Source organism: Dendropsophus ebraccatus, chromosome 11 (assembly GCF_027789765.1).
Source record: "Dendropsophus ebraccatus isolate aDenEbr1 chromosome 11, aDenEbr1.pat, whole genome shotgun sequence".
NCBI lineage: Eukaryota > Metazoa > Chordata > Amphibia > Anura > Hylidae > Dendropsophus > Dendropsophus ebraccatus.
The window spans coordinates 15,863,013-15,887,213 of record NC_091464.1 but is presented as its reverse complement, the minus strand read 5'-3'; the positions used below and the strand labels follow the sequence as shown (position 1 = coordinate 15,887,213).

Below are 24,201 nucleotides of genomic sequence, written 5' to 3'. Positions count from 1 at the left end.
TTTCCATTGACTGCATTAGACCACCAAGCAGTTTTCATCTTTTTATTTGGTGTTTTATCCCCTGCATTTTTTTTATTTATTTATATTATGTGACTGTAGGACTTCTATTGAAGAATTGGGGGAAAGAAATTGTAAAAAAAAAAAAAAGACCCACTAACATGCAAATAGATATGATATTTTATTTGGCATTCCCCCCATAGAAAAACTGCCATCTATCCTAAAAACGCCATGTTTGAATGGCCGTCCATATACCCTTATTGACTCTCAGCTAACATCTGGCCATGGCGATTTTCAGCCAAGAGATAGGTTCCTATTAGAAGAAGCGATTTTTTTTAACAATTAACGATAAACAATCCCAAACTAGATTGTTTAACGTTAACCTAAAAACCTTAACCATATTACACAGAACAATAGTGGTTAGTTACTACGATCGTTTACTCCATCTGATCCCAGCAAAAGAAGGAATAATGTACAATTACACTAAACGGTTAGTGAACGAATAGGGAATTACAGCAAACGATTAACGAACAATGAGCGAACGATTAATGATGATTTTAGGGTTGGGTCTCAATCAACGATAAATGACACACAAACGATTTTTGGATAGTTGCCTGCAATTACACAGAATGATTATCGTTTAAATTTAAACAATAAAACGATTTTCCGTGCGTTAATCGCCCCCTGTAATAGGGCCCTTAGGGGCCTATTCCACGGAGCGATAATCTGCCAAATCGGCCCGATTATCACTCGGTGGAATAAAGAAAATGATCAGCCGATGATCGTGTCATCGGCTGATCGTTTATTTAGGCCCAAACCTAAAATCATCGGTCACCAACCGACGATTTGAGAAGCAGCATACATTACCTAGCAGGGCTTCTCCTCCGCTCCGTCTTCCTCCCCGGGTCAAGCATCAGCTTCGGAGCGGCCTGACTGAGCTGTCAGACTGCTCAGCCAATCACTGGCTGGGACCGCCGCGGCCAGTGATTGGCTGAGCGGTCTGACAACTCAGTCAGGCCGCTCCGGAGTTGGTGCTGCGCCGCGGGACCCGGGGAGGAAGACGGAGCGGAGGAGAAGCCCTGCTAGGTAATGTATGCTGCAAGGGCTGCAAGGACATCGGTAACGATGTCCCTGCAGCCCTCGCTAAACCAGGGGTCTCAAACTTAATTTACCCGGGGGCCGCTGGAGGTAGAGTCATGGTGAGGCTGGGCCGGATCAGGTTTTCCACAAAAAAAGCTCTTACAAAAACATTCCAATGTCATCAAATGTTTTTATCTTTTCATCTGTTAAAACCACATATAGTTGCTGACTAGAGAAATGTAACAATTATTATTCAGATTCAAATGTCTGTATTGACAGTTCTTTAACATTTAACTTTCTGAACATGAATGGAACACACACACACACTGCCTGACCCCCACCCCACACACACACACACTGCCTGACCCCCACCCCACACACACACACACTGCCTGACCCCCACCCCACACACACACTGCCTGACCCCCCACCCCACACACACACACTGCCTGACCCCCACCCCACACACACACACACTGCCTGACCCCCACCCCACACACACACACACTGCCTGACCCCCACCCACACACACACACACTGCCTGACCCCCACCCCACACACACACTGCCTGACCCCCCACCCCACACACACACACTGCCTGACCCCCACCCCACACACACACACACTGCCTGACCCCCACCCCACACACACACTGCCTGACCCCCCACCCCACACACACACACTGCCTGACCCCCACCACACACACACTGCCTGACCCCCACCACACACACACACACTGCCTGACCCCCACCCCACACACACACTGCCTGACCCCCCACCCCACACACACACACTGCCTGACCCCCACCCCACACACACACACACTGCCTGACCCCCACCCCACACACACACTGCCTGACCCCCCACCCCACACACACACACTGCCTGACCCCCACCACACACACACTGCCTGACCCCCACCACACACACTGCCTAACCCCCACCCCACACACACTGCCTGACCCCCCCCACACACACACACTGCCTGACCCCCACCACACACACACACTGCCTGACCCCCACCACACACACACACTGCCTGACCCCCACCACACACACACTGCCTGACCCCCACCCCAGACACACACTGCCTGATCCCCACCACACACACACACACACACACTGCCTGACCCCCACCACACACACACACACTACCTGACCCCCACCACACACACTGCCTGACCCCCACAACACATACACTGCCTGACCTCCACCCCACACACTGCCTGACCCCCACCACACACACACATCTTTTGCATTAAAGGGGTACTCCAGGCTGGGGGCCCCCATCCCGGAGTACCCCTCCAAGGAACCAGCAGGCCAAGTGTCTATTCCCCTCCCCCCTGTGGCCTCCCCCATGTCTCCTCTCCGGCCTCCCCCTTCTCCCCACCGGCCTCCCCCTTCTCCCCTTCGGCATCCTACCTCTCCCCACCGGCCTCCACATCCCGGGTGCCGTGGCCTCCTCACCTCGGGTAGCAGCGGCAGCCTCACACACCGCCCACCCGACGTAGCGCCCGGACGTCCTTGTCCAATCAAATCAGCGCAGGGAGGGAGCGTGGAGCCGCTGCGGCCCAATGCTCCCTCCCTGCGCTGATTTGATTGGACAAGGTTGTCCGGGCGCTACGTCGGGTGGACGGTGTGTGAGGCGGAGGGGCAGCCGCGGCGACCTGCGAGCCAGATGCGGCCATCAAAAGAGCCGCGTCTGTCTTGCAAGATGCCGGGGGGAAAAAGATTTGGAGCGGCAGGCATTTAATCCGGGGCTGGGCCGCACTTACAGTAAAATTACGATTGAGGTGGGGGCCTCAAACTAGTGTCCCGAGGGCCGCAGTTGGCCCGCGGGCAGCAAGTTTGAGACCCCTGTGCTAAACGATCATCAGGCCGTGGAATAGGATCTAGCAGATCGGCGCTCGTTTATACTGTTGATCGGGCCCGTGGAATAGGGCCCTTACTCCGTGCAGTGATTGTGATGTTTTATTGTAAGGGCCCTATTACACGTGACGATTATCGTGCGGAATATCGTTATATCGTTCGTGTTTAAACGATAACCCTAAAATCATTGTTAACCGTTTGGTAAGCGTTCGCTGTGGTGCCGCATTTGTTCACTAATCGTTCTGTGTAATTGCACGTTGTTCCTTCTTTTGCCGGGATCCCATGGAGTATTGGTGTGTTTACATGGAACGATTAGTGTTCGAATTTTCGCGATAACGATCACATTTGAGCGATAATCGGCTTGTGTAAACACAGCAAACAATCAAGCGACAAGTGAGAAATTGTTCATTTTGATCTTTCAACATTTTTAAGTAAATTACAAATCTATAAAACTTTCTGAAACCAGTTGATTTGAAAGGATTGTTTTTAAACGGGAGTACTCCTCTAAAGTGTAACCGTCGTTTTTTTTTTCTGCAGAAATCATTAGTACACGCGATTTTAAGAAACTTTGTAATTGAGTTTATTAGGCAAATATGCCATCATCTGCATTCAAAAAGCCTTTCCCCTGGGTCCCCCCCCTCTCTCTCTCACCCACTGCTCATTATCAGGAAATCTTGACTCTTTTACATCAGTCGAGCCCTGTCTGTTCTATGGAAAGGAGAGGGGGGAGGAGGGAGATTATCGGCAGCAGAGAACAAAGGATTACACAGTGGGAGCTGTATGAAAGCCGGTATTCAGAGGTCAGAGAGGTCAGTGCTGTGATGTAGCTGTAAATTAACTCTTTGTTGTCCTGTTTTGGTGCCTCATCTCCCTCAACCCCTCCCCTCTCCATATACAATCATGAAGACAGGGGGAGAGCTTCAAACTGCTTTTTCATTATAAAAATGCATTTTTCGGCTAATAAACCCAATTACAAAGTTTCTTAAAATTGTCTGTACTATTGATTTCTGCAAAAAAAATATTTAAACAACAACGTCTCAGACTTAGACATGGGGAAAGTTATTTCTAGTTTACTCAGCAAGGGCTGTATGAATATGTAGTGGGGACCGAAGCAGGAAGCATTATTGAGAAAAGAGATGCCTGGGGGCAGTCAGCCTTTTGCTGAGAGAGTACATTAAAGTTGTGGCTGGTGTGCCACTTTAAGAAATATGTTAGAAAATAAATAAAATAATATTGATGGTGGTCTGAAAGCTTTGGTCCTCACTATAATGCTGCGCCAACCTCTTTGGCACTAGTCAAATATTTCCAAAACCTGGAGTGAGTTACACAAAAATCACGATACAGAAAGCCATAAAGATGAAATCGAAACCTTTCGGAATCAGTAGATGCTCGGCTAATGGAATCCTACGAAACATTCCTTCCATATTCTTTAGAATTCAAGCCCAGGACTATTCAGTCAGGGATGAAATAATATCAGTCGTTTGATATCCATGACACATATTCGAGACATATTCGTGGGAATCAAATCCCAAAACCTACAAGAACGTTTTCTCTAATCCTGGCTAACCCTTTTAAAGGGGTACACCAACATCATGGTAGGCATCTCCCCTAGTATCCTCACTTCCCCCCAATACAGTGTTCTCCATGGAAGGCATCGCCCCTAGTATCGTCACTTCCCCCTAGTGCATAGTGTCCTCCATGATAGGCATCACCCCTAGTATCGTCACTTCCCCCTAGTGCATAGTGTACTCCATGATAGGCATCACCCCTAGTATCGTCACTTCCCCCCAATACAGTGTTCTCCATGATAGGCATCACCCCTAGTATCGTCACTTCCCCCTAGTGCATAGTGTCCTCCATGATAGGCATCGCCCCTAGTATTGTCACTTCCCCCCAGTGCATAGTGTCCTCCATGGTATGCATCACCCCTAGTATCCTCACTTTCCCCCAGTGCATAGTGTCCACCATGGTAGGCATCTCCCGTAGTATCCTCACTTCCCCCCCCCAGTAAATAGGGTCCTCCATGGTAGGCATCTCCCCTAGTATCCTCACTTCCCCCCAATACAGTGTCTTCCATGGTAGGCATCTCCCCTAGTATCCTTACTTCCTCCAGTACAGTGTCCTCCATGGTAGGCATCTCCCCTGGTATCCTCACTTCCCCCCAGTACATAGTGTCCTCCATGGTAGGTATCTCCCGTAGTATCCCCCCCCCCCACAGTACAGTGTCCTCCATGGTAGGCATCTCCCCTGGTATCCTCACTTCCCCCCAGTACATAGTGTCCTCCATGGTAGGCATCTTCCCTGGTATCCTCACTTCCCCCCAGTACATAGTGTCCTCCATGGTAGGCATCTCCCCTAGTATCCTCATTTCCCCCCAGTACAGTGTCCTCCATGGTAGGCATCTCCCCTAGTATCCACACCCCTCCCCCAGTACACAGTGTCCTCTATGGTAGGCACCGCTTCTAGTATCCTCACTTCCCCCAGTACAGTGTTCTCCATGGTAGGCATCCCCCCTAGTATCCTCACTTCCCCACAGTACATAGTGTCCTCCATGGTAGGCATCTCCCCTAGTATCCTCACTACCGCTCCAGTACATAGTGGCCCCTATGGTAGGTATCTCCCCTAGTATCCTCACTTCCTCCCAGTACATAGTGTCCTCCATGGTGGGCATCTCCCCTAGTATCCTCACTCCCCCTCCCCCCCAGTACAGTGTCCCTCATGGTAGGCATCTCCCCTAGTATCCTTACTTCCCCCAGTACAGTGTCCTCCATGGTAGGCATCCCCCCTAGTATCCTTACTTCCCCCAGTACAGTGTCCTCCATGGGAGGTATCTCCCCTAGTATCCTTACTTCCCCCCACTACAGTGTCCTCCATGTTAGGCATCGCCCCTAGTATCCTTACTTCCCCCAGTACAGTGTCCTCCATGTTAGGCATCGCCCCTAGTATCCTCACTTCCCCCAGTACAGTGTTCTCCATGGTAGGCATCACCCCTAGTATCCTCACTTCCCCCCAGTACAGTGTCCTCCATGGTAGGCATCTCCCGTAGTATCCTCACTCCCCCCCCCCCCAGTATAGGGTCCCTCATGGTAGGCATCTCCCCTAGTATCCTTACTTCCCCCCAGTACAGTGTCCTCCATGGTAGGCATCTCCCGTAGTATCCTCACTCCCCCGCCCCCCCCAGTATAGGGTCCCCCATAGTAGGCATCTCCCTTGGTAGTATAATGACTGATGACAACTCAGGAGGACCAATGTATGGCAGGGATGGGCCCCCCTGATGCGTTGGGCCCCGTAGCAGCCGTTTTGGCAGCTACAGTGATACATGTGTCTCATAGAGCCCCTTGGAAGCCACATGGCCAGCCTCTATGTATATACAGTGTACAGTATATGCCCTTGGCTACAAGGTAATCTCCATTGCTTTTGTAGCAGTATCAGTGATGCAACATGCAATGGGGTAAGAAGCACACCCAGGACAGCCTGCCTATTGTTTAGGCTTATCCTATAGACTACCCTATCTCGTCATAGTCCCCTGTAGGTGGAAGGATGTGACATAAGGATTTGGCTATCAATGTATTCTTAGGTAACCATCTAACTCCAGCATAGGCTAAAGGAAATGTTTTCTAAATATAAAACTATAAATGTGGTATAAATTAGTAATCGACTTAATAGGAACCAACCCTCTAAATCAGGGGTAGGGAACCTTGGCTCTGCAGCTGCTGCAAAACTACAACTCCCATCATGCCTGGACAGCCAGAACTTTAGGTAGGGAACCTCGGCTCTCTTGCTGTTGCAAAACTACAACTCCCAAAGGCTGTCCAGGCATGATGGGAGTTGTAGTTTTGCAATAGCTGTATAGCCAAGGTTCCCTACCCCTGCTTTATAGTATATACTCCTATAAGTCTCCAGGTATATATATAGGGCAGAACATTTTTCTTATACTGTATGTCCTGTACGTCTCAACCCTCCCCCCCCCTCCCCCAACACTTCTCCCCTACTTCAGCTGAACATTCGGCTTCCTGAAATCTTTCGGTAGTCTGTTTTGGCTCTTTAAACAAATGCTTCAATGTTACTCCCTAAAGTTCCCGCTGTCAGCTGTATCAATAGAGCATTAACATAGAGATTGGGTCTTAAAGGGTCAAACTTTTTTCTTCTTCTTCTTCACATTGTGAGTAAAGTATACTTACAAAACTATCCCAACTAGTATACGGCAGTCGGTAGGGAACCTTGGCTCTCCAGCTGTTGCCAAACTACAACTCCCATCATGCCTGGACAGCCAAAGCGTTAGCTTTGGCTGTCCAGGCATGATGGGAGTTGTAGTTTGGCAACAGCTGGAGAGTCAAGGTTCCCTACCCCTGTACTATATAAAGTGACTGCCATAGTCTAACCCTCCAGAGAGTACATACCTGTACCCAGCATACCTATATACAGTATATACTCCCAGAACAGTACCTGATTATTACCTTGTTTGCTCGGCTATACTTTACACCTCCATTTCTTTGTCGATGGTATAAGTTGTCCTCCTTTAGCATCCGCTCGCTCAGATCTTCATACTCTTCTTCCTCATTTTCTTCTTGGTCCTTTGTTTGAGGGAGGGATGAGTAGGGCTTGATAGGCGCACGCTCCCGTCTTGAGGAAATGACACCACTTTTTCTCTTTCTTTGACCAGTGTTTATTCTTCTCCCCTGTTTCCTGTGCACGCTTAATATTTCGTTTTCAGGGAGAAGAGTTTAGAGAGGAAACGTCTACTCCGCCGTAAAACACATTCACACACAGGATCTGCAGTCTCTGCAAGACCAAAAAAAAAAAATTTGGGAAGAATTTAACTGATCAGCAGAACACCGCCTCCTGCCCAATGGAAGCAATGAGGGAGGGCTGAGGACTGAGATTTACTTTTAGGGCTGAAACATTACACATCATCAGAAAGTAAGGAAGGATGTTAGTTACATATCCTACATTACACCTCTCCCCGTTTCTCGGACTTTGCACTTTTATTCGGGTCAAATTTACAGTTTATAGTAGAACACTTAAAAAAATAAAAAAGTCGAATTTTTGATAGCACTTTTTAAACTTCGGCCTTGTTCCCACACGGCAAATACCGTGTCATTTTGGTATGCTTTACTAGGCTCGGATTTACTTTTTTTTTTTATTTTTGAGATTTGTTTTTAGTTGTATTGAAGGGGTATCCCGCCCAAAGTAAACTTTTCATATAAAAAGAAAAAACGTGGCCCTCACCACTGTGCATTTACATAGGACACCGGCATGTTAATAAGGTTGAGAGATGACAGCTGTTTCACCAGGATGGGCTTCTCCGGATCCTGTCTTCACCGTCTACATCACTATTCAAATACTTAACAGCCCCCCCTTCTTAGTGACACACACAGCAAGACCTGAGAGCCCTAGATCAGCGTTTCCCAACCGGGGTGCCGCGGCACACTGGTGTGCCGGCAGAACCCGCCAGGGGTGCCGCGGGAACCCGGTGGGAAATGTGCACTGTCTCTTTAAGCATCCCGAGAAGCAGCGGCCGCGCAGCTTCTCAGGATGCACAGATCGCTTTGATGTTCCGCCCGCACAGTGAGCGGGCGGAACATTAAAGCGATCAGAATACAGGAGAAGGACCTGTCAGCGTCCTCCTCCTGCATTCCCTCCCATAGGCTGCCTGCACTTCATACCAGCAGCCTATGGGATGCCGGGACGTGACCTCTCCGGCAGGCGTGATGATGTGACGTCATCACGCCTGCCGGAGGTCCCGTCCCTGCGGCTCGCAAGATGGAGCCAGAAGAGGAGGAGAGCTGCTGCCTGCAGCCACACAGCCCGGATTAGGTGAGTAGGATGTTTGTTTTTTTAGGGGCACCTCTGGGGGCATTATTAGTTCATGGGGCACCTCTGGGGGCATTATTAGTTCATGGGGGCACCTCTGGGGGCATTATTAGTTCATGGGGGCACCTCTGGGGGCATTATTAGTGTATGGGGGCACCTCTGGGGGCATTATTAGTTCATGGGGGCACCTCTGGGGGCATTATTAGTTCATGGGGGCACCTCTGGGGGCATTATTAGTTCATGGGGGGCACCTCTGGGGGCATTATTAGTGTATGGGGGCACCTCAGGGGGCATTATTAGTTCATGGGTGCACCTCTGGGGGCATTATTAGTTCATGGGGCACCTCGAGGGCATTATTAGTTCATGGGGGCACCTCTGGGGGCATTATTAGCTCATGTGGGTACCTCTGGGGGCATTATTAGCTCATGGGGGCACAGTAGGGGCATTATTAGCTCATGGGGCCACCTCTGGGGGCATTATTAGTTCATGGGGGCACCTCTGGGGCATTATTAGTTCATGGGGGCCACCTCTGGGGGCATTATTAGTTCATGGGGACACCTCAGGGGACATTATTAGCTCATGGGGGCCACTTCTGGGGGCATTATTAGCTCATGGGGGCACAGCAGGGGGCATTATTAGCTCATGAGGGCACAGCAGGGGATCCTACATACAGGGGGCATCCCACATTCCTACTCGCTTTACTGCACATAAAAACAGCGCAGTTACTATGGGAGCCTACAGGAGGGAGAAAGGAAAGGAAGTTGCTAGAAATGTGCGGAGCCTAAGATGTTTGTCTCGCGGGTTCTAAAGAGATGAAACGTATCTGAAAGGAATCATCATGGAGGACTGGACTGGATGGAGAGGAAAAGGGAAAGTGACGCCTCAGATCAAAAAAGACATCACCTGTGAGTTACTGTACGACAGTTTTCTTATTTTGTAGAACATTATTTAGTAGGGGTGCCCCGAGGTAATTTTTTTCCCCAAGGGGTGCCCCGAGGTGGAAAAGGTTGGGAAGCACTGCCCTAGATGATGTAGAGTGAAAGAAGGGTGTATACTCACCAGGGCAGGCTCCAGGTTTTTGTGGGCCCTTGGGCGATAGAGCCTCAGCGGGCACCTCATCCACTATGCACCCAACCTCCACACATTATGCACAATCACCTGAAACATCAGTAACATACACAAACATGCATTACCGACACAAACACTAACAGGGGGCAATGCACCTAGGATTTCACTGCATTGAGCGCTTTCACTAGCAGCTGGCGGTGTTATCGTTTGGCTGGTCTCCCTGAGATCAGTGATCTGTTTCTCTTATGGCTTTACTAGGCATTGCTCCCACCTAGCCAGAATCCTGCTCCACACTGATGAGGGGCAACACCCCGAAACAGCTGTATGTGGATGGAACCTAGCCTTGGTTTTTCCCTTGTCATTACATTGACATATAGAGCCACTTAATATGGTGGTTTTGGTGGTTTCCCTACAGGAGCCACCCCTTGGCTGGGTCCTTCCCGGAGGGATATCTGGCTAGTCCTGTGTTTTGAGACTCTTTAATGAGGCTCCACTGACTGACTAACACTGACTGACTGACAAAAACACTGACATACAGCACTTATAGCTCAGTCTTCACCCTCTTCCCCTCTGTGGGGCTATTCTCTACACGGCAAGGTTGAGGACCTTCCCCCTTTTCTCTCTCTGTGCAGGTCCTGCTCCCTCTCCTGTGTCTTCTGATGTTCAGCCCCTCACCCTGCACTAAATTGAGCAAGCTGAACATTAGAACACCAGGCCCCTCTCCCTCCCTGGGCCCCTAGAGGTGCTGTGGGCCCTGGCATTTGCCCGGGTAAGCCTTGTGCTGACGCCGACCCTAATACATCAATAGACATTGAAAGCCTCTACACAAGGATACCAAAAGAGGTAGGGGTTAAAGGGGTATTCCACTCAAACATAACTTTTCATACAGATGTAGCCAGGGTTAACATGAACCCTGATGCAACAATTGTGTAAGGGAGCTATGATAAGTTGCAGTGTCCCAGAACAGCCCTCTTATCCTCACACTTTTACTATGACCAGTTCTGTTCTGGAAAGCCATGGTCCACTGCAAACTGTGTGTATTGTGTCACCCCCTGCAGTATTTAGATCTGCTATTCCATTCATTTCTTGTATGTATATTCAGGTATCAGTGCCTAAAGGTACTATGTCGCCTCCCAGTGTTGAATTATGGTACTTCTCATGTATATTTCTCAGTATATGCCTAATGGTGGGATGATGCAATGGCTGGATGTCACGTGGCTGTGCCCTGTTGCCATGGTACCCCCAATGGTCATCGAGCTTTGGCTGGGGTTACCATGTGACTTCCTGTTCTACCTCAGTCTTGTTCTCCATCTTCAGGGGACAAGTTCTGTGTCTGTCCTCTCTCCCTGCTAAGAGAGAGGCCTGCGTGTGCTCTGCTGCTCCAGTCCACTGGCTGTGTTCCTGTCTCAAGTCTCAAGATTCTCATCTGGGTGTCGATTCTTCAGTCATTCCTCAGTTCATCTCCTCATCATCTTCTCAAATCATCAACAGCAAGTATTTCATTCAAGTCTCATTCCACCCAGCATCTCATCTTCAGTTTCACTACTACTCCCATCATTCAGCACGCTACTCTCACAGCCTATTGCAGCATCACCCATTACTCTGCTTTATTCAAGATTGCCTTATTCCCGGTTGCATCCGGAGAGACTGTTGCTACTAGTTACCACCGTTACAATAAATATACAACTACCGTTGTTTCTGAACCTTGGCATTGGTGTGATAATTGGGGCCCTGACTAAGGACAACGAAGAATCGCATGCCCAGTATTCCCGCATGGTCAGGAGCCCGGTTTCCAGCTGTATCACCCTCGTGCCTTCACCGTGACAACCCTATACCCTACAGCTGCCCCGGTCCCTGCCTGTTAGCACCATCTACACTGTGGAGTGGCCCCTAGGGGCCAGGGCATCACAAAGTCAATTAGAGTGTCGAGTTAAATTCATCAATGTGATCAAGTTAACACAGGCTACATCTGTATGTTGCAGCCCATGAGGAGACTAACAATTCCTTCAATACGTGTTATTATCTATTCAGTCTCCTCCCCCAGTTCTGAGCTGCTGCTTTCTGCTGAAAACACAAATAGCTGTGTGTGAGGTTTTCTCTCCGTCTCCACTCCCCTTTCCAAAATGGCTGATGAAAACAAGTCTCTGGCAGGCTTTATCGGCAACTTTGTAGCTTGTTTGTAATGCTGGGAGGGTTAATCTGAGGTCAAGTTGCACATGAGCTCACTGTGATTAACCCTCCCAGTATTACAAAGTTGCAGTAAGGAATTGTTTACATCAGCCAATTTGTATGGGAGGGGGGAGGAAGGGGAGACAGAGAGAACAGCTGTCACACAGATTTTTGTGCCTTCAGGAGAAAGCAGCAGCTCAAAACTGGGAGAAGGAGACAGGAGATAATAACAAGTATTGTATGGAAGGAATTGTCAGTCTCACCCTGGACAGCAACATACTGTATCAAAAGTTATGTTTTAATGCAATACAAAAAGTATTAAAGGAGAGTGGTAAAACTACAGACTTGATGGATTTTGTTTGTGATTTCCTGTTTTTCAATATAAAGTTGTGGTATTCACAAAAGCATGGAACGGCTATGGGCACACCCGCTGCATACACAATCGCAAACCTCTTTATTGCATACTTCGAAAGGCACTTTGTCTTCACTATAGAGAACCCCTATACTAGGTACGTAAAAAGTTACGCATCTAACCTCCTGATATGTTCCTACTGCACAAGAGTATGTCTCTTACCTTCCCCCGCGGTGCTGTTCCGGTGCAGTTAGTCCTGTCCTCCACGGTCCGGTGAGAAGGTTAGGAGCACTGGGGGGAGGGGCATAAGGAGCACTGCCCACCCCCATGTGTCTAACCTGCTGATATTTCCCCTTTAAAGGATAGACTGCTCTGTACATCACTAAGGAGGAGGGTTTGTGCTGCAGAGTGCTGCAGAGTGCTGCAGAGCACGAAACAGCTGTCATCTGTCCACCTGCATAAAGTGGTGTAATCTCTCCAGTCTGACACAGTGCTCTCTGCTGCCATCTCTGTCCATGTCAGGAACTGTCCAAAGCAGGAGAGGTTTTCTATGGGGATTTGCTACTGCTCTGGACAGTTCCTGACATGGACAGATGTGGCAGCAGAGAGCACTGTGTCAGACTGGAAAGAATACACCACTTTTTGCAGGACATACAGCAGCTGATAAGTACTGGAAAACTTGAGATTTTTAACTTTTCTATCCAGTGTAAAATAGCTTTTAGCTGTATTACAAGAAGGCATCCCTCTGTTAAATATGGAAGTCTACCGATACAGTTTAATCTATATCTGAAAACTTCTTACGTGTTTAGAGGTATACTGCTGTGTATACTGTTGTTTATATGAACAAAAGTGCAACAATAAAAAAAAAAGGTGATGACACCAAATAAACTAGACAGTTGTCACCATGAACTGATTACTTTTTCTAGTATTTCTTTAGGCTTAAAATATTTCAACAAGTCATTTTTTCCAGCCCATCTGAGTATATATGTCATGCATTCCTGCCCATTGCCTAAGAGCCATTTACAGCATGACAGACTCATCCAGGAGGATTCTTGGTCTCTAGTTAGTACCGAACCAGTTGACGCATCATTAGAGCCAGATGTTGCACTGTAGTCACTAATTTGAACACTTGTACAGTATGTTAAAGTAATTCAGAGACAAGTCTTATGTTACAAAGATCAATGATACATCTTGAATATTAAAAAAGCATACTCACCTATCTTGCTCCTTCCTCAGGACTCATGATGTGAGCCATTGTTCTTAAATGCCGTTAAAAACAAGTCAGTGGTGGTCCAGTGTCGGGATCACCCCCACTCTCCCCCACCCTGCAATGTGATCAAGGGGGTGATTTATCATACTCGATGGGCCAGGCATAAACGATGTGATGACATTGATTCCAGGCTCGGTAATCCTTTTCTATGGGCTTTAGCAGCCCTTATGAAATCGAGCACTGATTACATAGATCAATGCAGTACATATGTGCTGCATAGATCTCTACTATGAGCAATTAGTGCGGTGCTCAGAGAAGTCCCCTAGGGGGACTACAAATTAGTGTAAAGAGAAAGAAAGATTTTGAATGAATAAAAAAAAAACTTTGCATAAAAAAGTTTAATTCACCCCCTTTCCTCATTTTTTACTAATATAAATAAATAAAAAAATAAACATATTTGCTATAGCCGCATGTGGAATTAAAAAAAAAGACAGTTTATGCAACAAAAAATGACGCTTCAAATAGCCCCAAAGACCAAAATAGAAAGGTTGTAAGGATGGGAATAGAGCAATTTAGATGCATCGGGGGAGATATATCAAAGGGATAGAATTTAGACTGGTGCAAACTTGCCACAGCAACCAATCACAGCTCAGCTTTTCTTTCACCAGAGCTGGAAGCTGAGCTGTGATTGGTTGCTGTGGGCAGTTTGCACCAGTCTAAATTTTACACCCTTTGATAAATCTCCCCCATCTAGTTTACATTTTTTAAAAAAATTTTAAATTTTTTACCACAGGGCTAATGGCGTAAAGATGAAAAATACCTTTTTTATTTCAGTTTTGCAGCATATTTTAAGGAGTTAATAAGTCTGTTATTGCAATGCACAATTGGTGTTGCGCCCGTTTGTAGGTGAAAAAATGCAAGCAATATGGCCTTTTACACATGAAGAAGACATAAACAGAAGTCCAAAAACTAAAATTGGCCTCGTCATTAAAGGGTTAAGATCAGGATTTTGACTTGGCCATAACAAAACTTTATTGACTTGTGTGCTTAAGGTTGTCTTTTTAAGAACCTGTTAAGAACCTATAGTATTGATCTTTGTTTTTAAAGGGAATCTGTCACTGGGTGTATGCTGCCTTTATTGATTGCAGCATAAATTAGTGACAGAAATGCTGAACAGACCGGTGTATTACTTACATCATTCTGTTCAGCCGTTCTGCTAATATGCAGGAAAATAGGATTCTTGCTGCACCCCTCCCCCCACCCTTCAGCTGCTGATTGACAGTTGGTTGCCTATACACAGCATGGATAGATAACTGCCACTCAGCAGCTGGTGGGCGGAGTTTGCTGTTGCTCATGAATATCAAGGACTACTGAGCTCCCACAGACAATGGAGAGGACTACTTATGGTCCATGTTATTCAGGAGGATACCTCAGAATTGGCTGCACAGAACAATGTAAGTGATACATCATTATGTTCAGTTTCCCTAAAATAGGACAGCATAAACCTTCTGGCAGAGTTTCTTTAAGCAATGCAGGGGGTCTGAGAAGGTCACTTTGCTAATTTGTGTACTTGACTCGAATGTGTAAAATCTTTTATTTTTAAGATATTTGGGTTTTCCATATGGAAGGAAAAGTAATGACAGAAGCAGCTGTAAGTTTTTGAACTGACTCAGAAGATGAGCATTTCACATGTCCTGGGATATTGCTGTGGGTCAGTGTAGAAGCAGACAGAAATGAATAATGCATCAGATAGAAGGTGTCTATGGAGACAACTAATGATGTGTCATACATAGTGTAAGACATGTGTAAAGCATTTCAGCTTTGGGCATTGGGGTCATTGGAGGAAATAAACTACTGACTTAGAGGCTTAAAGGGGCATTCTGGCAAAACAAAAGTATTATTATTTTTTATTTTTTTTTTCATAAAGTCATCCTCTTCAGGACTGCGCACGCAACGGTATATCCATTTTTGCGGCGCATTCCTGCCCATGGACGTACAGTTACCACCTCAGATGAAACAGGCGCAGATGAAAGCTGGGATCCTGGCAGCCATAGCAGCAACTATAGAGAGAACAGAGGGAGAATTCTCCCTCTGTTCACCATCCCAATGGTATCTATGTCAAACGGAGGCCTCCCAGAGGCACGAATGTTCAACTCTAAGGGGGACATTTATTAAGTCCGACGTTTTTTACGCCGGACTTATAAATGTCCCTGCATCTCCGGCGCTACGGAGATTTATGTAGAGGCGGACTGCCTCTACATAAATCCCGTGCGCATTGGTGCGCACAGCCGAAAACCTACGCCACCTGAAAGGTGGAGTAGGTTTTCGGCGTATCTTTCAGTTTAAAAAATGATAAATCGCGCGGACTATGTGTCCGCGCCCCTCCATACCCCCTCCCTCCCGGCGGAAAGTGTCGATTTGCTAATATTTTATTCAGAAAACGGCCATTTGCGAATAAAATAATACGCAAATCGGCACTTTCCGCCGAAAAAACACAGACCGCCTCTTCATACATGTCGCCCTAAAGGTTAATTTGTTCCAAAAGGAGAAAAGAGGGGTAAGCTGTTGCCAAACTCCTCCACTCTACTTATTTCCTTGAAAATAAATGGGTTAGGCAGATGAAATCCAACACGCCCAATCATGTTCTCTTCTAATATCATCTGATGGAGAAGAGTCAGGTGGTACCCATACTGTGGCCCAGGGCGTTGGTTGCCGATGTTGTGTGCAGCTGGTGGGCTCTGGTGCTTCCGGGCAACTTGTCACAGTGGCCCGGGCTGGTGGTACTCACCCCCCGGACACACCGGCAGTGGACCTTGGTAGAACTGGTGTGAGGTGCAGGTTTAGGTAGGGCGTATAATGAGTCCCGACTTAACCAGTAGTTGAACTTTACTTAAAGCAGCTTCTGAACTACCAGAAAAGGCCTTATCCTATATCTGTTGTGTGACAGGAAGTAGGAAAGAGAGAGTGTAGTGGTGTACAGAGTGTCTGCTCTAATAGGCAATCTTATATATAAAACAAGAGCTAAACCTGGTTTGTACTGCAGCTGTGCACAGGAGGAGTGAGACACCTAGTGGCTGGAGTGAGATACACAACTACCAGCACTTGATGTGAGACCTGAGAGAGTCACTTAAAGAACCACCTGTTGTGGGACCCTACACCCATACACATTAGACGGTGGGCTATTTCTACCAAAATTGGTGTGTTCAGCCAATTGTCTTCTTATGTGTATGGGCTCCAACAGTAAAATGTGCAGACCATCAGATGGGACATCTCTTCAAGAACAGGACAATACACCACTTCACTATGGTTACAGTCAAATATTATATTTTGCTTATGGTATCATTTACTTATATAACTACGTTTATGATCTCAATTGAATCTATAGCTTGTGGTCTTCTTTATACCTAGTATTGCTTATCCCATAGTAGGTGTAGTAGGTGCTGACAATGACCTAATATTACACTATAATGCCATTTCTTTTAACTACATCCCCCTACCGTTCACTTCGCCATAATGAGATTTTAAATAATTACTTCTTTTCTAATGATTATTATTATTATTACATCTGTTCTCTTTCGCTTTCTCCAGGTGATGAATAATTCAGAAAGCTTGTTTCTAGGCAACCTAAAGTATAGGCCACTTAAAATCAAATTGAGTTAAAACTTTACTTGTATCTAAAGTAGTAAACGCCAAAAGAATATAATAATAATAATAGAGTAATAATAATAATAATAATACAATAGTAACACCAGAATAGACTGAGAGGGCTTTACACCTGTCTTGCACAAAAATAACAGTGGATGTGGCTGTCCTCCATGACATCTGCTCCCCAAATTTATCACAATTTACACCTGCATGCAGACGTACACCAGGAGTTATGTCAAAGGGTGCGGGCTGGGGTGGGGGGTGATTGTTGTTCAAAGACCAGTGTATGAGATGCTGGTCCTCATAAATCACCCCCCCCCCCAGTGAAAATAGGACAAAGAGTGTGTATACCGACGTATCCTACTGTAACGCATGGCTGTTCTGGGAAGTCTTGGAAAGTCTGCTCAACTCAGCGCACAGACCTGGGACCTCGTACTACCCCAGCAAGACGGGTATCTCGACACTATGGGGAAAAAGGTGGTCAGATTAGATAATCTATACGTGAATACGAGTACTCAACATGTACCTAACTTGTATTTCCCTGAAGTTTATATCAGTAAACCAAGCTCTTCTGGTTAAGTCATTGGACTTATTTCCTGAACCTGCACCTATACACCTGTTCACACTTGGGCTATCCAAACCTCAAGCGCAGTGTCCGTTTGTCCAGGGTTGGGTTCCAACACCACTCCTAGCCACCTTGACAAGTGCCCAAGTGACCCCCCACCCATGCAGCAGCCACAACACCGCATAGCTGCCCCGGCATACGGCAGAGCCAAGGTTCCCTACCACTGTCCTAACCTCTCCTAAATGTCGGCAGCTTTCAGGATACAATGGACGCTGTAGTTCCACAACTGATGAGTGGACAACCCTCTAAAAGTGGGGGTAGTGCCATATGTATACAGTATGCCGAACCATCCTCACCTATGAAAACATCCAGACGGTTTACATCTGTCAGGACATACTAGGGGTCAGGGCCGCCATCAGGATTTTCGGGGCCCCATACAGCCAAATTGTCTGGCCCCCCCCCCCCAACACTAACGAAAACTATGGAACGTATCTTTGACTCAGGGCTGGCCTTTGGTGGGTGCGACCTGTGTGGCTGGCACAGGGCACATCACTCCCGGCTAGCTGGGGCGGGGATGCACCGGCAGACAAACAGCACACTTAACATACAAATTGAAATTAGATGTGCTGTCTGCTGCTGCTGTGCAACTACAACACCCAGCATGCCTGGTCAGCCGCTGCTTTGCAACTACAACACCCAGCATGCCTGGTCAGCCGCTGCTGATATATATATATGGATGTAGTATACACATATATATATGCTGGATATAGTATACACATACCATACAGCCTGGATATAATATACAGATAGCCATACAGCATCACCCCTCCAGACTCCATGTCCACAGAAATAAACACACACACACACACACACACACATCCTCTTTAATATAACCCACGGATAGAACGCCGCCATCACGGTGAAGCCGATGCCGTGGTATGTTTTTAGAACTGCGGCCCGGTTCCCGTGTACAGCGCCGTTCTATCCACGGGTACCGTGCTACGTCTGAAGCACTGGAGGCGGGCCGGCTTACCCCAGTGGGCGGAATCCCCCGCCCCCCTATGACGCGGCTCCATTGATCATAATGGAGCCCCGTCATAGAGGGGAGGGAATTCCCTCCCACTGGGGCAAGCCGGCCCGCCTCCAGTGCTTCAGACGCATTGTTGCATTGGTCAAGTGTAATGCCAAAAGGTTCTGCTGCAGTATTAGAGCATAGAGGTTGGATGTTATCACCTCCGTCCAGCAGAGGGAGTCAGTTCCCAGCTAGGAGTAACAGAGGTAACTGGGGAAGGAAAAGCCAGAGACTCAGGAAGTGTGACCCACCCAGTTCCTGTAGAGAGAGAAGATTCCAGTGCTGGAGGTCAAGGGCAGTGACCTGTGCCAGAGCTAAAGAGAGGTGTGACAAGGTGATCCACAGAAAGCAGGACAGCTCAGCCAGGTCCATAAGAGCTACAGCAGACAGAGCAGTGTGCAGCAGTGAAGGAAGAGAGCAACACAGCCCAGTGCTAGCAAGTGGAGTGCAGAGCACCTGGGACAAAGAGACACTGACACAGGAGTGTCCAGCCAGCCTCATCACTGCAGCAAGGAGAAAGGTACTGCTCAGGGGAGACAGAGCTGGTGCTGCAGGGGAGCCCATTGTTACCAGCAGAGTCAGGAAGTGGGGCCCCCTGAGAGACTGTATATAGTTGTGCTACACCACATAGACTGAAGTGATATCCTCCCTGCTACTTACCTAGCTTCATAAAGAGACAGTGTCCCTGCTATATAGGAATCTACCTGTTATACAAGTTAAAGAGTTGTGGTTGTACTGCTGAATTATCTACAGTAAAGTTATCCCAACATTACTCAGCTGTCAGAGTGAGTTTGTCGCCATCCACCTGCACCCCTTACACGTGGCGTAGTCGGCAGGATGGAAATGGATATGGCGACAGAAGGCGCAACATCATCTGTTAGCGGCATGCAGCCCATGATTCCAGTGGGGGCGCTACTGAGTCATCTGCCTAAGTTTAATGGATCCAGTGTGTTACTAGAGGACTGGAGAGAGAGGCTGGAGGGAGCCGCACGCCTGTGTAATATTGCCCCACATCTGAGAGCAGAGCTAGCCTTGAACACATTAGAAGGGGAAGCCAGAAAAACAGTATTGCTACAACCAGCAAGGCTGAGACAGACGTTTGAACAGATCTCAAGCATCCTTGAAGATGTGTATGGGGATACAACATCTGAAGCTATGCTGAGGAAGAAATTCTTCACCAGATATCAGGGGGAAGATGAGTCATTGCCCCAGTATGCAAATGGCTTGCAAGAGCTTATGGCCACATTACAAAGAAAAGAAGGACGGGGAGCCACCTCCTTTACTAATGCGGAAGTAGTGTTGCGTGATCAGTTTCTTCTCGGCCTGAAGAGCCAGCCTTTAAGGAGAACCCTACGTGAGAGATTCAAGCTGGAGCCACACTCAACCTTACATGAGGTGCTTAAGGAAGCTATTACTCTGGAAAAGGAGGAACAAGGTACTATTGTCACAATAGCCCAGCAAGCAGAGGTGCTGCCAGTCAAAGAGAAAAGTATGGAGGCACGTGTCTCGTCATTGGAAGAAGTGATTAGAGAACTCAAGGAGGCACTGACTATAACAGTGGAGAGGGCTGCACCTCAGACTCATTACCGAGGGGAGTCCTGTCCTGCATCCAGACAGTCCTACAGAGAGGCTCAACCTGCAAGAAGATGCTGGACATGTAATCAGGAGGGGCACCTAGCCAGAAACTGCCCCAAACCGTGGCTTTGTCAGCAACAGGAGAGATTTAAACTAGTTCCACCTGCGATTGAGGGGCAAATCGCAGGAGGAAGTACAGATTTGTGCCCCCTTCTGGAAGCTATGGACTTAGTAGGAGAAAGTCCAGTCGTTAGAGCCAAGTTTAATGGAATAGAACTGTCCTGTCTACTAGACACGGGGTCACAAGTGACGACAATGGCCAGGAAAGTCTTTGAGACTCACTTTCCCTCCTCCTTGCACCAGGGAAGTACAGAATGGGTAAATCTTAAAGCTGCCAATAGTCTGCCTATTCCAATAGTTGGAGTCATGCAAGTTGACATTGAGCTTTGGGGCCGATTTATGAAGAAGAAAGGAGTGGTGGTGGTACAGAGTGCAATGGACCCAGAAGTCCCTGTGATATTGGGAATGAATGTGTTAAAAGAATTAGATGGTCTGATGGCTCAAGAGCTGGGTCCCAAGTATTGGAAGAATGTCCCAAACCTGAAACCTCCACAAGTGGCCCTCCAGAGATCGCTGAAACAGTGCCGGATGCAGGCAACCCTGTCCTGCCTTGCAGGAAAAGTGGGATGTGTGAGAGTACCTTGTTCAACTTCTTTGGAAGTGCCAGCAGGCCATGAAGTAGTAGTACCCCTACCAGTGGGCACCAGCCACCAATTGCTAGGAGCTACAGTGATGGTAGAGCCTGTGCTACAGAAAGAAGGGGTAGCAGTGGGACGAACCTTGTGCACAGTCCAGAGTGGCCAAGTCCTGATGAGAATAATGAACATTAACAGCCACAGTGTGGTACTGGCACCTAGAGAACTGGTGGCAGATGTGTTTCCTATTGAGGAGGTTGAAGCCATACAGGAGCCTAGCTGGCACATCAAGTCAACTGATATGGCCACCACCACCCTGACATTGTGCCAAGTAAGAACTGAAGCTGTCAGGACTACAGGAGGGCAGCTCTTGAACGAAGTACATTTGGAAGGTGCAGAGATGACTCCCGAGGAGAGGGAGCAGTTAGTCAGGGTCCTGGGATCTCACCCAAATGCTTTTTCCCGGCACGAAGCAGACTTTGGGAAGACACAGACGCTTGAACATGAAATTCCAACTGGAGATGCTCGACCAGTACGGGAACGGTACCGACAAATACCCCCAGCACTGTATCAGGAGGTCAAGGCCCTGCTGAAACATATGCAGGAAAGTCACATCATTCAGCCTAGCAGGAGCCCCTGGGCCTCACCAATTGTGCTGGTAAAGAAAAAGGATGGGACCCTGCGATTCTGTGTTGACTACAGGCGCCTCAATGCATGTACAGTCCGGGATGCCTACCCATTACCTCGAATTGAGGAATCTTTGGCAGCGCTAGGCCGTGCCAAATTCTTCTCTACCCTTGACCTGGCAAGTGGGTACTGGCAAGTGCCAATGGCAGAAAAAGACAGAGAGAAGACTGCCTTTGTTACACCTATGGGACTGTATGAGTTCCTCCGCATGCCTTTTGGACTGAACAATGCACCAGCTACATTCCAGAGGCTAATGGAACTGTGCTTGGGTGATCTGAATTTTGAATGCCTGCTGATCTACCTAGATGACATAATCATCTTTTCATCAAGTTTTGCAGAACATTTGGAGCGGTTAGACGTGGTCCTCGGCCGCCTAGAGGAGCATGGGCTGAAGTTAAAACCCACTAAGTGCCACTTGTTCCAGAAGAGCATTGAGTATCTAGGCCATGTGGTAACAAGGCAAGGAGTCCAGCCCATAGACTCAAAGATTCAGGCCGTTAAACAGTGGCCCACACCCAGCAACAGCAGTGAGCTTCGGGCCTTCCTGGGGCTGGTTGGATATTACCGGCGATTCATCAAGGAGTTTGCCCAGGTAGCAGCGCCTCTGTATGCACTCCTCCAGGGGTGCTTGCCTGGAGATACAAAAGGAAAGCCATTCGTCTGGGCTGAGGGGGCCGAACTGGCCTTTAGGGAGCTGAAGAAATTGTTGACCAGTGCCCCTATCCTGGCCTATGCTGATTTCACAAAGCCATTTGTGCTGCAAACTGATGGAAGCCTGAGGGGACTTGGAGCTGTACTGACCCAAGAGCAAGATGGTCAAGAACGAGTAATAGCATATGCCAGCAGAACTCTGCGGGAGAGTGAGAAGAACCCCGACAACTACAGCTCCTTCAAACTTGAGCTCCTGGCAGTGGTGTGGGCGGTGACAGAAAAGTTTGCGGACATCTTGACAGGAGTCGAGTTTGTGTTGATGACTGACAATAACCCACTGGTTCACCTGAATAATGCCAAGCTGGGGGCCTTGGAGCAGCGGTGGGCAGCTCGACTTAGTAAATTTAACTTCAAGACACAATATAGGCCGGGGCGGAGTAATGCTAATGCAGATGCCTTGTCTCGTAACCCGTTGGAGAATCCCAGTGGCCCCACAGACGAAGAGCGGGAAGAGGTCGAGACCCCCGATTTCATGAAAGTGCCTAAACCACTGAAGAGTGCTCCGGTTCAGGGGGTGGAGCAGACTGTCGAGATCACTGCGGGAAGGTCCATGGAGGAGTGGCAGGACTGCCAACAGCAAGACCCACAAATTGCCAGAGTAAGAGAATGGCTCCTTACTGATCACCAGCCAGCGTACAGGGAGTGTGAGACCTTGACATCATTTGGAAAGAAGTTGTGGCTGCAGAGGGGCCGTCTGACCTTCCGAGAGGGAGTCCTATGCAGAAGAGTACAACTCCCCACAGAGATTGGTCCCACCTGGCAAGTAGTAATACCAGATAGTGAGGTAAGGAACGTAGCTGAGTGGATGCATGAAAGGAAAGGGCATTTTGGACCTGCCAAGACTTGGGCATGGCTACAGAGATTCTTCTATCATCCTAACTCACAAAAGGTGGCCCAGGACATTTGCAGAAGCTGCCGAAACTGCAACCTAGCAAGAGCTGGGGATCAGCAGGCCCCAATTGGTGTTATACAGACAAGCTACCCACTACAACTTGTGATGATGGACTATCTTACAGTAGGAGAGTCCCCGAGAGGATACAAGTATTTGCTGGTCATGGTGGACCACTTTACGAAGTTTGCTGTAGCGGTCCCCACCCGGGACCAAACTGCTGAATCAGCAGCACAGTGCCTGTGGAAAAATTTCATTCTGCCTTATGGCTGTCCTACACAACTGCACTCTGACCAAGGGGCTTGCTTTGAAGGAAGAGTGATAGAGGAGCTCTGTCGGTTGTACCAGATTCGGAAGACACGCACAACACCTTACCATCCACAGGGAAATGGCGCATGTGAGCGCCTGAACAGAACCCTTCTACAGCTCTTGAGGACACTGGAGGAACAGAAAAAGGAGAGATGGCCAGACTACATTGCAGAGTTAGTGTGGGTGTACAACAACACTTTACACTCAGCCACGGGTTATTCACCCTTCTTGTTGATGTTTGGGAGAAATGGAAGATGCCCTCTGACCATGATGATGCCTGACAGTGGAGAAGGTGAAGGGTGGACCCCTGAGACTTGGATGGGAGACCATCGGAAGAAGGTACAAGAAATGTACGACCTGGTCGCCCAGCGCCTTGGCCCCCGCACATTACCAGCAAACAAGAAATTGAAGGAGTTGCCGTTACAGGTGGGGGATCGGGTAATGGTACGCAATCGCACAGCCAGAAGGGCTGGAAAGCTGCAGTGGCGGTGGGA

The 24,201-nt window shown here is 48.0% G+C and overlaps 1 protein-coding gene across 1 annotated transcript in view; it reads right to left on the bottom strand.

The window, feature by feature from the left end:
• CCDC80 (coiled-coil domain containing 80) overlaps positions 1-7,724 on the bottom strand; it is a 56,180-nt gene extending 48,456 nt beyond the window's left edge. Inside the window, exon 1 of the mRNA XM_069944666.1 lies at positions 7,404-7,724. The gene's annotated coding sequence lies outside the window, so the exon portion shown is untranslated. The remainder of the gene's footprint in view (positions 1-7,403) is intronic.
• Positions 7,725-24,201: the final 16,477 nt, after the last annotated feature.